This window comes from Passer domesticus, chromosome 2 (assembly GCF_036417665.1).
Source record: "Passer domesticus isolate bPasDom1 chromosome 2, bPasDom1.hap1, whole genome shotgun sequence".
NCBI classification, from domain to species: Eukaryota; Metazoa; Chordata; class Aves; order Passeriformes; family Passeridae; genus Passer; species Passer domesticus.
The window spans coordinates 73033401-73048210 of NC_087475.1; the positions used below are offsets into that span (position 1 = coordinate 73033401).

The 14810-nt window shown below is 43.9% G+C and overlaps 1 long non-coding RNA gene across 1 annotated transcript; it reads left to right on the plus strand.

Moving 5' to 3' along the window:
* The first annotated feature begins 1991 nt into the window (after positions 1-1991).
* Positions 1992-14167, plus strand: LOC135294243 (uncharacterized). Its single transcript, XR_010356384.1, has 3 exons — positions 1992-4134; positions 8960-9142; positions 10229-14167. It is a non-coding gene; the product is annotated as an uncharacterized LOC135294243 (long non-coding RNA).
* Positions 14168-14810: the final 643 nt, after the last annotated feature.

Below are 14810 nucleotides of genomic sequence, written 5' to 3' on the forward strand. Positions count from 1 at the left end.
ACTTGGGATGGGGCTGTGTGGTTAAACACGGCATGACACCGTAAATGGGTTTCCCATGGGTTTCCCACAGATTTCAGCTGAGGTCTCACGTGCACTGGAGTTGGTCCAACTGCTTGCTTTTGCCAGAGGAGGGGGATTTCGCTCCCACTGCTTGTCCTTTGTCACATGACGGGTTTTTCCCTCCCTTCTGCCAGGCCTGACTCTCACTAGATGCTTCCTAATACAAGTTAAGTTCCCCAATTTAAGATAAAACTATCTAGTGTGGGCTGGTTCTCTGACAGTTAATTTCACTCGATACTTTCTAAACTGATTCCATGATCCTAGACCTGGTGCAAGGTGGGTGGTGGGAAGTGCATGTCCAGGAGCAGCTGGGGGCAGAGGGAGACAGTGGGGCTGGTGTAGTGTGTCCCTTCAGTGGTAGCAGGATGGTTGATTGCTTCACCCTCTCTTCACATTTCCTTAGGTTTTGGGGGCCGAGAGGTCTCCTCTGCTTGTTCAGGGTCACTGTGTGCTATGCAAAAAATGTCTGTACATGCAAACACATATATATATGTAGGGTACAATGTAAGGAAAATGAAAGATTCTCACCGAGGTAGTGAGGCAGGGTAAGACTGCACATAGGAGGAAGTCTCCAGCCTTTGTTGTGAAAAGCCCCAAAATATGACTAGAGCTTTTCCAGCTGTGAATGCCTGTAGAGCAGGAGACGAGTGGTTTGGAAGCGTGAATTGCCCCTTTATGTATTGTTAACACATGTTCTTAAGTGGTTATTTAAATAGCAAACTGTGAGTTGTTTGTTGGGGCATCTGAGACAGGCATGAATGAGGTGGGGGACTTGGTGCCATTAGGACATGGGACTGGGCAAAGCTGCCACAGCTCTTTAGAGAGGAGCACTGTGGCTCAAGGAGCCCATTGGCCTACAAAACACTAACTTGTGACTGAAAGGGTAAAACAAAAGGAGCAGCTGGTATGGAGTAACTCAAAACTTTCTAGGCAGAGTGGAAGGATTGTAGAAAAGAACACATGTCCTTGGGAAGGTACAGAAAGTAATGGTGTAGCTGGGCCTGGGATACCAGCCATGGAGGCAAACCTCCCAGAAACTAGAAAAATTATAGCATGACCAGAATAAAGAACTACACACATTTCAGACCCATGGGTGTATAAAATCTGAGTTCAAGGAAATTGAGTTAGCCTCAGCAGCATACTGCTTCCAGGTTCCCAAGGCTCCCAGGACTTCTGGCTTATTGGCTGTGTTTCTGAGTTCTTTCTAACCAGGACTGCATACAGCCCCTTAATTTTCCTTGGTTGTATGTGTATCCCATAAGGCCTGTTTGATAGAGGACTTGGTCTTTATCTTGATTGTGGAAAGTTCAACTACCCTATTCTGGCAACAGCACAATCAACTTTCAAACATCTTTACAATCAATTAAGAGAGCAAAGTCTCAAATGTGATGGAGCTTCTACTGCAAACCAGCCTTAACTGGTGGAGGAAGAGCACAAGCACAACTTCTTTGCAAGTGCAATCACTGTATTTCCCACATTTTGTGTCATGGGTGTGTTTTTATGTTCAGAATGCTCTGTGTGCAGTAGATTTCACTGCAGTGTTTTAATTTCTGGTGTTTTGTACCAAAGTTAGTGTGAATTTCAAGAAGCCTGTAGTGCTGCTAGGCAATTACACTGTTTTTATATAAGCTTCAGTTTCTGTTCCCCGTTTTGAATTTAGATGGTTTGGACTTACAAAATGTGCTGTAACTCTTGGGCTTCCATGGCAGCAGGTGAATGAGTTGGTGCAGGACACACTGGTGGGGCTGGGATGTAGAAAAGGACTCTGGCACTGGATGTGTAAAGCCTACAGAGACCCCCGAGGCAGCATCCTGATTCAGCAGCACCAAGACTCAGCTACCTGGGAGGAATCTGTATTTGTATATAAATTACATATATGTTTTTCTGTTTGTTTTTTTTTTTTTTCCTGCAGTCATCAGAAGGACCAAAAGTTAACAAAAATGCTTTGAAGGTGATTTACTGTTCTACAATATTGCCAAATGGTTTAACTGCTAATGTGACAGCAGCAGCAGTCAGGCTGTGCAGGTTTGTGCTCGCTCCAGGCACACAGGCGGCGTACTCGAGGCAGAGCCACTGCTGTGCCTTGCAAACAAGCTGCCTCATACCTGCCAGTGTAAGACCTTGATTAAAGCTGAAAGCGGTTTGTGATGTTGCCAAATGTTATAATTCTCCCATTCCACATCAGGTGTTTCCTAAAAGAGTATTCTCAGGATGCTTTTTTTTCAGTTTCAGAAAAAAATATTCAAGGAATAATGTGTTAGGCAGATAAGAATTATCACTCACGTTTCTGTTCTGTTCATTTTAGATACCAACAGCAGTTTGTCAGAAACTCGCAGGGTCCACATACTTTTGAGAAAGAAAGAAATTTTCTCAGATATGCTTACTCCTGTTAGAGATTTTCCCATAAAGAAAATACACTAGATTGAACAAAAAACCCAAAAAACTCTGCGATTTATCTGCAGTCAGCTGAGACTAATATTGGACACCTGGGCATGTGAGGGATTTAGAAGGATGTCCACACTGCTCCTGAGCTCTGCCACAGGCCTGAACACAGGAGCTGGGAACAGTGGGGATCTATCCTGTTTTCCCTGGGGTGCTGCTCCCCACAGTGGGCAGTGATAAAGGATGCGGGATGTGACCCTGCCTGCATCCCTGAGCAGTGTGAGGAGGGAGCTGGAGAGCCACAGCACTTCAGGCTGAGCCAGTGCAACACTGCTCACAATCTAAATCAGCTAGAGAGAACAGCTTATGCAAGAGAGATCCAGCAAAAAATTGTAATGACTGCTTGTACTTGTCAGCAGACTAAAACAGACTTCAGTTTCAAGAAAGAAAAATTAACTCCTGATCTGTCACATAGAGATATTTTCTTCTCTATACAAATGACCATTAAGGTGAGATGGTGAGGTGTGCTAAATATTCTATTGATTTTTCCTGGTGGAGTTGTAGACTTGGTTACAAAATATAAAATTAAGGAAAAAATGCTGCCAGAATCCAAACCTGGATTTCATTAAAATGTGTTGTCATTTCTCTATAAAATACATCTGCTACAGTATTCCAGAAATTTTAGACACACAATAGAGTAATAAACTGCTTTTATAACTTGGGTAATACTCTACCATAGATTCCTGATTTCCCCCCTACTGTTTGTCTGAAATTACCTCAGTACAAAAACGTTCATACACTGCGAGGGAGGAACAAATGGGTTGTCATTTGAATTGGTGAAATTTTTAAAAATTGTGGATGAGACATGTTTTATAGAGAGGACAACCAACACTGGAAGTTGCTCAGCCTGTAATTCACTGCAGATAGGTCAGCAGCGCGGGTCCCTGCCTGCGCTCCCTGGGAGCTGTGTTCCTGGTTTGCCTGCACTGGGTCAGCTCCACTACTGGAAGCAAGGGTGACAAACCGAGCCTGTGTGAAGGTTACTTTCATTGCTGGTGCTTTCCCCAGTTGCAGATGCCACTGCTGCCCACTGAGTGAATGGATTTTCCTTGGGGACACAGAGGCTGGCTGACCCTCTGCCCCTGTGCTGGCTGCTCTGAGGTAACAGTGCTGTCTTCTGGGTGCCCTGCATGGCAAAGCCAGTGTGTTCCCTCACAACAGCAGCAGCTGGAAGAGATGTTCTTAACATTGTCTTCCACATTTCCTGTGCAGACAAATCCCTTCCCTGCCTGCTTCCTGGATTATTGTGATCCTATCCTTGGACACGACACCAAAGTCTGAGAAGGGGGTGAGTGTCTCCATCAAATAGACACATTCCTGTTCATGGTTTGGTGGGAACATTTCCATGCGTAAGTGTTAACAGATTAGGTTGATAGTTATTTCAGTATCTTTCCCCAAATATTTGCTATTTTCCCTTCCCATGGAAGAGTCATATTAAAGTACTTTTAAGCTTTTTTTTCTGAAGAAGAAAATTCCAACTGACTGTACCAACATGTATATATTTTATATGCAGCTCCCTGGCTATGCTTCTCTTTATCTTGCCATACACTCCTAGAAGTTTCCAGTCTGTGGCACATGCTGTTCCTATTGAAAATAGCAAATGGATAAAGATGTCCTGCATGCTGAGAACAGGTATTTCCACCCCAGTATGATGGATCCTAACAGAAAGAACCTCCTGTGTCTGTGGCATTTTGCACCGATTCTGTAATGATGAGGGAACTGTTAACAAGCAAATCCTCTCTGGGCAGCCCCAGTAGGCAGCATGTTTTTTCTGGCTTCCTTCTGGGGCTCACAGAGTCCCATGGAAGGTTTATGAGAGCAGTGTGTATTCTTCCTAAGAAAGGATGATGTTGTGCAAGCCATTACGTGTGTCCTGCCTCCAGAAGCATTGTCATAAAGAGTCATTTTGTCCAAAATAAGTAGTTCCACATGACCAGCCTTGTCAAGCACAAAGCAAAGCCTCAGCACCCTGAGACAGCTCAGCTGCCCTGCAGAAATATCTTTTGTGGCACAACAAGAAGGTCAGAAAACAATTCTCTTTCTCTTTTTGGTTTATTTTGTTTTTTCTGAATGGCCACTTATGACAAAAATGTTCTGCTGCAGTAAATTATCCACAATGTTTTGAATAATTCAGTATAAAACTAAACTCTTTACTGAATGCTATGCAATATCAATTAACTCTAACAATATTTTTAAAAGAAAGGAACTGTCCATCACTGGGAGTTTACAATATGTGATGACTGAGTCCAGAATGAATTCTGATAGCTTGGTTACCATAAGCTCCTCAGAGACACAGCACTTAGTGAAAATACTGAAATAATCCTAATGGTAGTGGCAGAATAGCTCCAGTAAAACAGAATGTGCTGTAGGCACAATGCAAGGCAGAACTGCTTCAGCTCCCACACACAGTAACTTCAAAAGTTCCTAGAAAATTTGTGCACATCTATTCCTTGGACCAAGGAAGAATAACCTCTCATAACAATGGTTATCAGCTGTATTATATGCCATTTTTGCACGTGGCAGGAGATACTGGGGAAATTGCAAATGTAGGAAGCTTTGCTGCACAGCAGTGAAGCTGGGGTTGTGGATGAGTGATTGATTATAAGGGCATGGGAAGAAATGCACACAGTGCCCAGGGTGCTGGCAGAAGAAATCACTGCTTTTACATTTCTTGCTGTTCTTTCCCTATCAGCTCTCTTGGCAGAGCTGGTCATGATGAGCTCTCCATAGAGCTGTTGCAATGAAACAGCTTAGCAAAGGCTATGAGATTTTTGTAAACAGCTTACAAAAATCCTGCTGCTCTTGCCTGGATTGGGTGAGAAAGGGTTCACACAAGCAGCTGTGCTGGCACATCAGTGGACCAGAGAAGGTGGTGATAAAAGGCATCCTTCTTGCCATGGTTCAGTTGGAGTCAGAAGATGACATCTGTCCATAACCTGGTGCTTTCAGATGATGGGCTGTACAATGTGACAAGTTATGTGACAGCGTGACAGACTGTGGTATTTCAGATTGCTGTGAGCAGCACTCTTTGTTTGTGTTCACAAGATGTGTGAGAAAGCACAGCACTCAAAAAATAAAATAAGTTCCTCACAGACTTGCTAAAGGGAAAATTCTTGCAAATTAAGAAAGGGGGAGGAAATAAACTATTTCAAAAGAAGTGGATAGGCAAAAAATCTTGGGTTAACACTTCTTTATAGTTAGCTTTATGTTTTGTTATGCCTGTTACAAATCTAAGAATAATTCAGAATAATTTCTATAAAACTTCAGGGCATAGAAGAGCAGGAGAAATGGCACATCTACACCCCTTAGATTATATTTCTTCAATATAAGGCAAGATTTTATTTTATTTGGGCTTAAGGAATGTAAAGGCATAATAATTATCAGCTGATACACCGATTTAATGCAGGTTTCAGAGTTCTTAAAGATAAAGAGTGATAATAACTCAGAGTTACCTTTAAAAAGAGATCTTGGAATTTTCAAATTCAAAAAACACAAATACTGGAAGAAGAAAGCCCCATTATATTAAAGGAATTGAAACTCTCAAATATGAAAAGTACACTAATTCTGTTCCCAGAGACATGGATACATTCCCCTGCCTGTTAGAGGTGAGCACTTGCTAAGCATACAGGTTTGAAAATTTCAAAGTGAAATATTAAGAACACAGGGCATAGTTATTGCTAAATTATTGCATACAGATTCTGCTGTATGGGCTATACATTAAAATGAAGTTCATTTTAACAGCAGTCTGGCTGCTTCTCTCAGACTTGGGTCTGGCTTCACCCAAAAAAATATGGAGCTGCTGCTCAGACATGCTTCAAACAGTGACATGAATGAGATTCAGAAAGGATTTTAGCCATGGCCAAAGATGAAGTAATACACTGTCAAAGTTATTAATCGATTTCTGATTAGAAACCATGAAGACCAGTCAGAATGAGAGATCCATGAGCATCTGTCCATCTCGGGCTGCAAATGAAGTGGGAAGATTTCTGTATTTGTGCTAGCATAGCTGTAGTTGTTCTTTGAGCTCTTGCCAGTTGATGCAAATGATTTGGCCAGTGGAGGCATTACATGTTTTTATGTTTACATGGTAGATGACATATTTGGTCAGTCATGAAGAAGTTCCTACTGCATTTGCATTCAGGGATGTCTGGATTTTGGTGAATGCTTTTTTATCCCACATTCTTTGAGTTTCTTGTCTTAAGCTGGTAATTTTTGGTGGTGTTAGTGGTGGAAGGTAACCAAGAATGGGCTATGCACCTGCTCCTGGGAGCTCCAAAGTTCACCCTCCTCCTGCTATCTTGTGTGCTGTGAGCTATACAGCTCCATTAGCTCTGTGTACATTCTGACAGCTGAACTGCAGGGGAGTTTACAGTTTCTTCAGGCTGCCTGAATGCATCTTGGCTTCTTGCTGGGACAGCAATCCCACTCTTCCAGCCACCAGCATTGTGAGTGGCTTCATCACTGGCTACCTGGCAGAGATAATAGATGGGGAAAGGTAGCTGAAAGCAGCTGGTCCTTGGCAAGATTGTAAAATATCAGGTGCAACTGTTATTGTCCCTACCTGTGTGTCACTGTTGGAGCAAGGCTGCAGGGCATTGCTGAAACGTGGGAATTATCCTTTGTGCACACCATTTCCTGGCCCAGCCAGGAGCAAAGCCAAAACTATGACAAATAGCAGTGGAGTCTTTTGCTAATGTTATAGCTTTTAAAAGACTTCCAGAAAAGATGAATCCTGCTTTCCTGACTGTACCAATGCATACGTAATCCCAAACCACCTTTTCTTTTGCTGCCAAATTGTAAACAAAGCCCTCTGTCTTCTGGGGGAGGAGTGTGCAGGCATCAGGCTCAATATTTGACGAACATGTGAAAACCTTCACTCGCTGTAGTGCTGCAGCAGAAGAGGAGTGAGACAGGCATGGCACAGGCAGGGTGTCCTTGCACAGGGAATGTGGCCATGGCAGGTCTCTGGGGAGTTTGAGCCAAGGTATCTGTCCAGCCACACCAGCACCGCCATTGGGAACAAACTGGGATGTTAAACTCCTCTCACTGCATAGCTGATCCAGCTCCTGCACTGTCCTCATGCAAGGAAATAACACATTTCTCCCCTGAAATTATTTCTTATCTCCCTGAAGGGTTCTTAAAATATCCATGACACAAAGTGTAAAGGAAAAACTGCTGGAATTTGGTCCTGCTGAGGGTAAGATAACAATGTGAAGGATATGAGGCAAGGTACCATTTTGTTGTGCTTTACTAGTGCTTGTAATTTATATCTCATCACTTTCAAGGCCTCTGCTGGCAATATTTCCTTCTAAGAATAGAGCTTAAAGGTATTTTAAGAATTCTAGTTGTGCAATTAATAGGGTAACACTTTGTTCTAAGTAAAAAGATCTGCTGTTTAGAGCAGTAACAGTATTTTGCATGTAAAAAGGGGGAATGGGGAATATTTTATTGCCAGCACTTTTCCTTACAGGGGGATGAATCATTTACATTCTTGGCAACCAAGCTTAAATTCACAAGAATGCTCAGTTTGATCAACTTCCTTCAAAACACTAAGCTCAAAGTACAGAGGAAAAAAGAGAGAAAGAAACTTGGATGGGCTTGGATGTGGAAGACATTACAAGATGGACATCCAAGCAGGAAGACAATAAATCTAGTGTACAAATTGTTTTGCCCAAAGCAAGTCGCTGACTTGCTGTTACAAGAGGGTCCAGTCTAAATTAAGAGAGTACTGGAAGGGGAAAATAAAACAAGTAGGAAAAGAGCCAGAGCAGAGAAAGAACACCCCTGCCAATCTGGCAGACGTGGTGGATGTTGTGTCAAACATGAGTTTATTTGCTAACAAAACAATGTGAATTTTCATGAAATTTCATGAAAAATACCTTCAGAATGGAAGATTGTGCTGAGAAACAAACTATGAGAACACAGCTAGTTTAGGTGTGAGGAAAGTGCCTATGTTCAGGCTGTTGTTTCACACAGCAAAGGCTGAGGGTCATGGAGGGACTTCTTAGGCAGAAGGGTGAACCAGCCATGCCCTCGTTGCTCCTCTCCACCTGTGCAGTGAAGCCCACTGAGGAAGGGGTGGCACTGAAAATGGTCTGGTTTAGTTTATTCTAATGGATTCTTTTGCAGCTGGATTGGTTGCCTGGGCTGGTTTGCCAAGCAGCCACCTGTGGCACTGCACAATAGACCCAAGTGTCAGTGGAGGAGATGACAAGAGTAAGGGAACATGGCAGGGGGGGGAATGAAGAAGCTGGACAGGCACTGCTACTATGCCACCTCATTCCTGATCTTCTATACAGTGCTGGTCTAAGGGACTTTTGGCCCTGCTGCACTCTTCTGCTCAGAGACAGTCAAATGGCAGCTTCAATGAGACCAGCACAATTACTTGTTGGCTGAAGTAAAACCAACCCAAGCAAAACCCAAAACATTATTTAGTGTGGCATTTCCCTTTTTCTAGATCATCCTGTGGTCATGCAAACAGCTGTGTCAGTATAAAAGCATGACAGTGAGGAGTGGTGGAAGACAAGAAGGGAAGCACTGCTGCCCAGTACCGTTTGATTTCCCCCTGTTCTTCACCCCAGTGCTCTGCCACCCCTCACTGCAGTGCACGTGGGGGCTGCAGCACCTCCAGATGATTAGGGTAAGTGTGACTGTGTCATATCCTGCAGCCCACACAGAGCTGCTTCTGTTCAGGGTGTCCTCCCAAAATATATCTGGTACTTACTGAACCTAATATGGGGGGAAGTAAATAACTGGGGAAGAATGAGAAGGTAGAGGCCTAGGAGAGCTGGGCCAGGCAGCAAAGGATAACTGCAACTCAAAGCAGGACCCAAGATACTGCAGAAGTGTTGGTGTCTGATAACCTCAGCATCAAACAATTGTTGTTGCGTGTCTTCAGGATCCCAGTTTCAGTGTGTTTCTCCAGTATGTTTCAGTATGTTTCTGTCATGCTCTGCAGTGCCGATGCACTGAATCCAGTACTGCTCTCAGATTCTGTAATCACATGTTTTGCTTATATGTAGCAAATCCCACACTTTTGGGACACCGAGTGTGCTGTGTATTCACCAAGCAACCACATCCCATTCACAGAATAAGATCAGTGCTTCCTGGTCTGGTTTCCTGTACAGATTGTACAATAGGTCAGCACAGGTCCTGGGGATATGTTCAGGTTTCCCACATGTGTAGCCTTCCTATCCAAGCTGCAGTACAGACAATCCTCAAACATCTGTGCAGGCAAATTTTCTGGGCATAAAAATGAAATACCTAGCAAATCTGGACAGAGAGTATCCCCCAATCAGAGCCTCCAACACATCATGAAACACTGGACCAAGCTTCCAAAAAGAAATGTGAGGAATCTTCGCACTGGAGTTTTTAAGACTAGACAAGTATCTGCCATAGTGAAGTCAGCCTAAACTAGATCTCTCACTGCCTTATTTCCTGTAAGAAATTACTAGTTTGACTCTCTGCAGCATGAAGAATGGCAAGCGCAATCTATTCTCTGCTCTGCAGCCTGCTCTCTCCTTCTCCAGCCTCTTGCTGGAATCAGTGTGAAACCCAGTGCAGAAACCTGGGCCTGGACACTGAGAAAAGGGAGATTTGTATGCAGTGAGTCTGTGTATTCATGCATGAGAGAAACTGTGGCAGCAATGGTGTTCCCTCATAGTAATGCAGAGCAAGACGGAAATGCGATAGAGGTTTTTTTTTTGTTTTTTTTTTTTTTTTTCAGGATTAAAATAAGCAGAACAAGAGCCAGTTGTTGTTTTGGGGAAGAGGAAAGCAGTTGATGTCAAAATGTTTCACCGACTTGGCAAAAATGCCAAGTTGGCCCTGCCTGCAGAATACAAGGACTTCAAAGGGCTTATCTTGAATAAGAATTGAGGGAGCCAGATCACTGTTTCCTACATGTATTCAGCTAAGGTTAAATGATATGCAAGGCTACATCCCAAGGGAGTGTTTTCCTGCTGATGCCATCCAAGTTGCTGACACCTCTACCTGCAGGTTTGTGGGATCAGTCTTGCTATAGCTGTGCACACCCAGAGGGAGCTCAGTTCTGACCCAGCACCGGGAAGAGTGGGTCACACTCTCACACAGCTGGTCACACCAGGAGTGCTGCTCCACAGTGGGAACACTGAAACAGATGGCGAGGCCCGTGCTCCAGCGGTGAGCCTGTATTCAGGAGGGGCGTGTGGTTCTTAAACAGGATGCAGGCTGAATAACCCTCCATTCCTGAAGAGGGTGGTCCCCGAAGGTCAGGGCTGCCTTCAATGGTGTGGCAGCATGAGAGGAAACTGCCTCAGAGGGTGCTTTCATAATGCTCAGACTATGAATAAATTCAGCCTGTTGTACTCTGGGTTCCCAAGTGTTACTCATAAAATATGTGAATAAGGAGAATAAGGTTAGGAAAAGAACAATTCTCCAGCCAAACTTTCTTTACAGGATGAACAGGGGTCCTCCTCCCCCACCCTTTGTCTGATTTCAGACAAAGGGCTTTGCATCCTGTGCAGGAGTTCTCTTTGCTGCCTGGAAGGAACATATGGATTGTAGGTGATACAAACCTGGAAGAGCTTAGCTCACTGAGTAACAGAATACCTGGGGTTGGAAGGGACTCCTTGATGTGTTCTAGTGCAAACCTCTACTCAAGCAGCATCACCTACAGCAGGTTTCTCAGGACCATGTCCAGTCAGATTTTGCAAATCCCCACTAATGGAGGCTTTGCAGCCTCTCTGGGCAGCTGAACAGACAGGCAGTGACCAAAGACCTGATGTCAGCACAGATAACTTTGACACTTTTCCTCTTTGGTAAATTATTAAAGTACAACCTGAAGAAATGTACTTGATATTCACTCATTTACTCTGGTTCTGCTGAGACTGGGTATAAAATTATGTGGACCAAGGCTGATCCATACTTAACCGAGTTGCATATTTCTGGGAAAAAGACAGTCAAAGAGACAGCTGGGTGCTACGTGGGATTAACACACTGTGTTCCCATGGGAACTCTCCCAGTTCAAGACAGGAGCAGTCATTCCTCCAGTCAGTGCTGTGCTAATATAGTGGAAGGAGGACCAAGGGTCTCTGAACCTGTTACACCAATAAATCCAGAAAAACAATGAAGATTTTTCATCCTTTAAAAGATGAAGAGCTTTCTAAGGATGTTTGTCCCTTAAATTCCAGAAGATGAGGGAACAGATAGGGTCATGCTTTCTATTCCCATGCTTTGGAGCCAACACTTTACCCTGACCATCACTGTTACCAAGGCAGCATCACAGTTCTGGCAGGAGATCTTATCTGAATTTTTAACAGAGGCACATTTAGGCTATTCAAGACAGTTTTATATTGCTCAAGCTAAAGTCAGTAAAATGTTTCATTCAATTAGCGAGCAAACACAGTCTGTCAATTTCCTCTGTGCAATGCACAGAAATCTCTCTGCTTCCTCCCCAAGTACAGTACAGCATGTCTGAACCACTGGCTACTATAATTAGGATGGGGAAAACATTTACGTGGCACTATAAAGGTGAATGGCTTTGCAAGTGCAAAAACATTAAAGCTGTTCCCAAAGAATTCAGAGTCAAACTCTGAATGTGATCAAGAAAAAAACACAAGGCAAAGGAAAAATGGATCCTGCAGAGATGAAGAATCACCAGGGCAGCAGGTCTAAATGGAGAAGGGAACTCCTGAGCTGAATGACTGGATGTCACTCAGAAACACTGACTGGTTTCTTTCCTAATCTGCCATGGACCTCATAGGTGACCTTCTCCTGAACGGTTCAAGGGTTCTGTGTATGAGTTCTCCTGTAAAACTGGCATTACTTCAACTCACTCAGTTTCCAAATTAAAGGCAGGCTATGAAGATAATATAGGGAAGATAATATCAGAAGGCATTCAGGAAGCAAGAGAGGGAACAGGGGCAAAGGAAAACCTTTGGAGAGTGAGAAGGCAGGGAGCCAATGGCAAGAATAACAAATGAGATGGGATCCTTCAAGTGTAGGGGAGGAGAAGGTAGATTAACAAATTTTTGGTTAGGCTCAAGGGAGTACAAAAACCTGAAAGAGAAGCTGTCGGTGAATAACAGTAGCTAAAACAGGTAATGGCCAGAGCATAAAGAACTGTAGTCATGGTGATAGAAAAGCAAGGACCACTTCAAGAAGTACTAAGGAACTAAATGCTTCAGATTAGGCCTTTCATGAGACACCAGTAATGTGAAAAGGAAAGAAGATTAAAAAAACCCTTCCCGAACCCAGAAAAAAATAGAGGAATTACAGAAATCAGATTTGAGAGAACTGATACTTCTATATCAAACAAAAACAAGAACAAGAATTAATATGTAATAGTAGCAAGAACTTCAGGAGAAGAAATTTTAAAAGCCACAGGGATCTACAACTGGCTAGTCATGAACAGAATACAAGATCATTTACCCTCTATAAAGGTGCAGGCAGAAATGAACAGGTGCAATCTGGGGAAGAACAAGGAACAATCAGCAGTGCCATGTTTCAGGGGCCACCAGACAAAAATCTCCATGTACACATTTTGTGTCACCCTGGGCACATGCCTCCCCTCATTTCTCAAGATGAGGATTCAGCCTGATGTTTCAAATGGTCATGAGGAGCAGAAGTAACTGAAATTCCAACAAGAAAACACTTGTTGCATACGAACACAGTCTTAGCTTGCATTTCACAACATTGCACAAGGCTTAAAAAGTAATCTCCAAATTTGCACACCCATATCACTGTGTACACAGAGAATGGCTAAACAGACCCGGTGTGCCTTGAAATTCATGTCATAGCCAGAGCCTGCCCTCTTGCTCCATATGCACCAAGGGCTTGGCATTGCAGAGAGCATTCGAGTATCTGGATTTTAATGCGAATCTTTGAGAAGTGGAAAATAGACAGAAGAGCAATTAGACTGCTATTGTTAGGCTAAAGGGAGCATGGTGAAAAACTGTGCATTAATTGCAGTACTTGAAGCAAAAAATGGCCAGAGCACAGAGAAGACTTTTAAAAAGGGAAGAAAGGAAGATCCAGGGAACTACAGGCATGTCAGTCTTATCTCTGTGCACAGCAAGATCACAGAGCAGATCCTCCTGGGAACTATGCTAAGACCCATGGAAAATGAGGTGACTGGTGGCAGCTAACATGGTTTCACTAAGGGCAAATCATACCGACAACAGGATTACAACAGTAGTGGATAAAGGAAGAGCAACAGACATAATCCATGTGGACTTGTGCAAGACATTTGACATTGTCCCATATGACATTCTCATTTCTAAGATGGAGACATGGATTTGATGGGTGGACCACTTAATAGATTGGAAATTGGCTGGATGGTCACACTCAAAGAGTTGTGGTCAACAGCTTAATGTCCAAGGGGAGACAAATGACAAGTGGCATTCTTCAGGGATTGGTGACTGGTGCTGTTTAACAGCGTTGTCAGTGATGTGGCATGGAGTGCGCCCTCAGCAAGTTTGCCAGTGACATCAAGTTGTGTAGGGAACTGTAGGGAAGGGATGTTATCCAGAGAAACCTTGACAGGCTTGAGACAGGCTTGGCAGGCCCTTGACAAGGCCCATGTGAACTGCATGAAGTTCAAAAAGTCCAAGTGTACCTGCCCTTGCCCTGCACCTGCATCAGGGCAATCCCAAGCACAAATAGAGGCTGGATTAAGAGCAGCACTGAGCAGAAAGACTTAGGGGTGCTGGTTGACAAGCAGCCCTCCTGGGTGTGTTTTGGCAGCGTGCTCTCAGATCCCAGAAAGCCAACTGCATGCTGGGCTGCATCCAAAGCAGTGTGGGAAGCAGGGGGAGGGACAAGATTCTGCCCCTGTGTTCTGCTGTTGTGAGATCCCACCTGCAGTGCTGCATCCAGCTCTGGGGTCCCCAGTGTAGGAATGGAGTGGGTCCATTCGAGGATCATGAAGAAGATGATCATAGTGCTGTAGCACCTCTCCTATGAAGACAGCTTGTGAAAGTTGGGATTGTTCAGCCTGGAGAAGAGAAGGCTCTGGAGAGACCTTAGAGCAGCTTCCAGTACCTGAAGGGGGCTACATGAGAGCTGGAGAGACTTTTTATGAAGGCATGTAGTGACAGGACAATGGGGAGTAGTTTTAAACTGACAGAGGCCAAGTTTAGATTAGATATAAGGAAGAAATTCTTCCTGAAAGGGTGGTGAGGCACTGCCACTCTCTGAGAAGTTGCACAGAGAAGCCGTGGATGCTCCATCCCTGGAATTGTTAAAAGCCAGGTTGGATGAGACTTGGAGCAATGTGGTCTAGTGGAAGGTGTCCCTGTCTCAATGGCAGGGGGTTGGAACTAGATGAT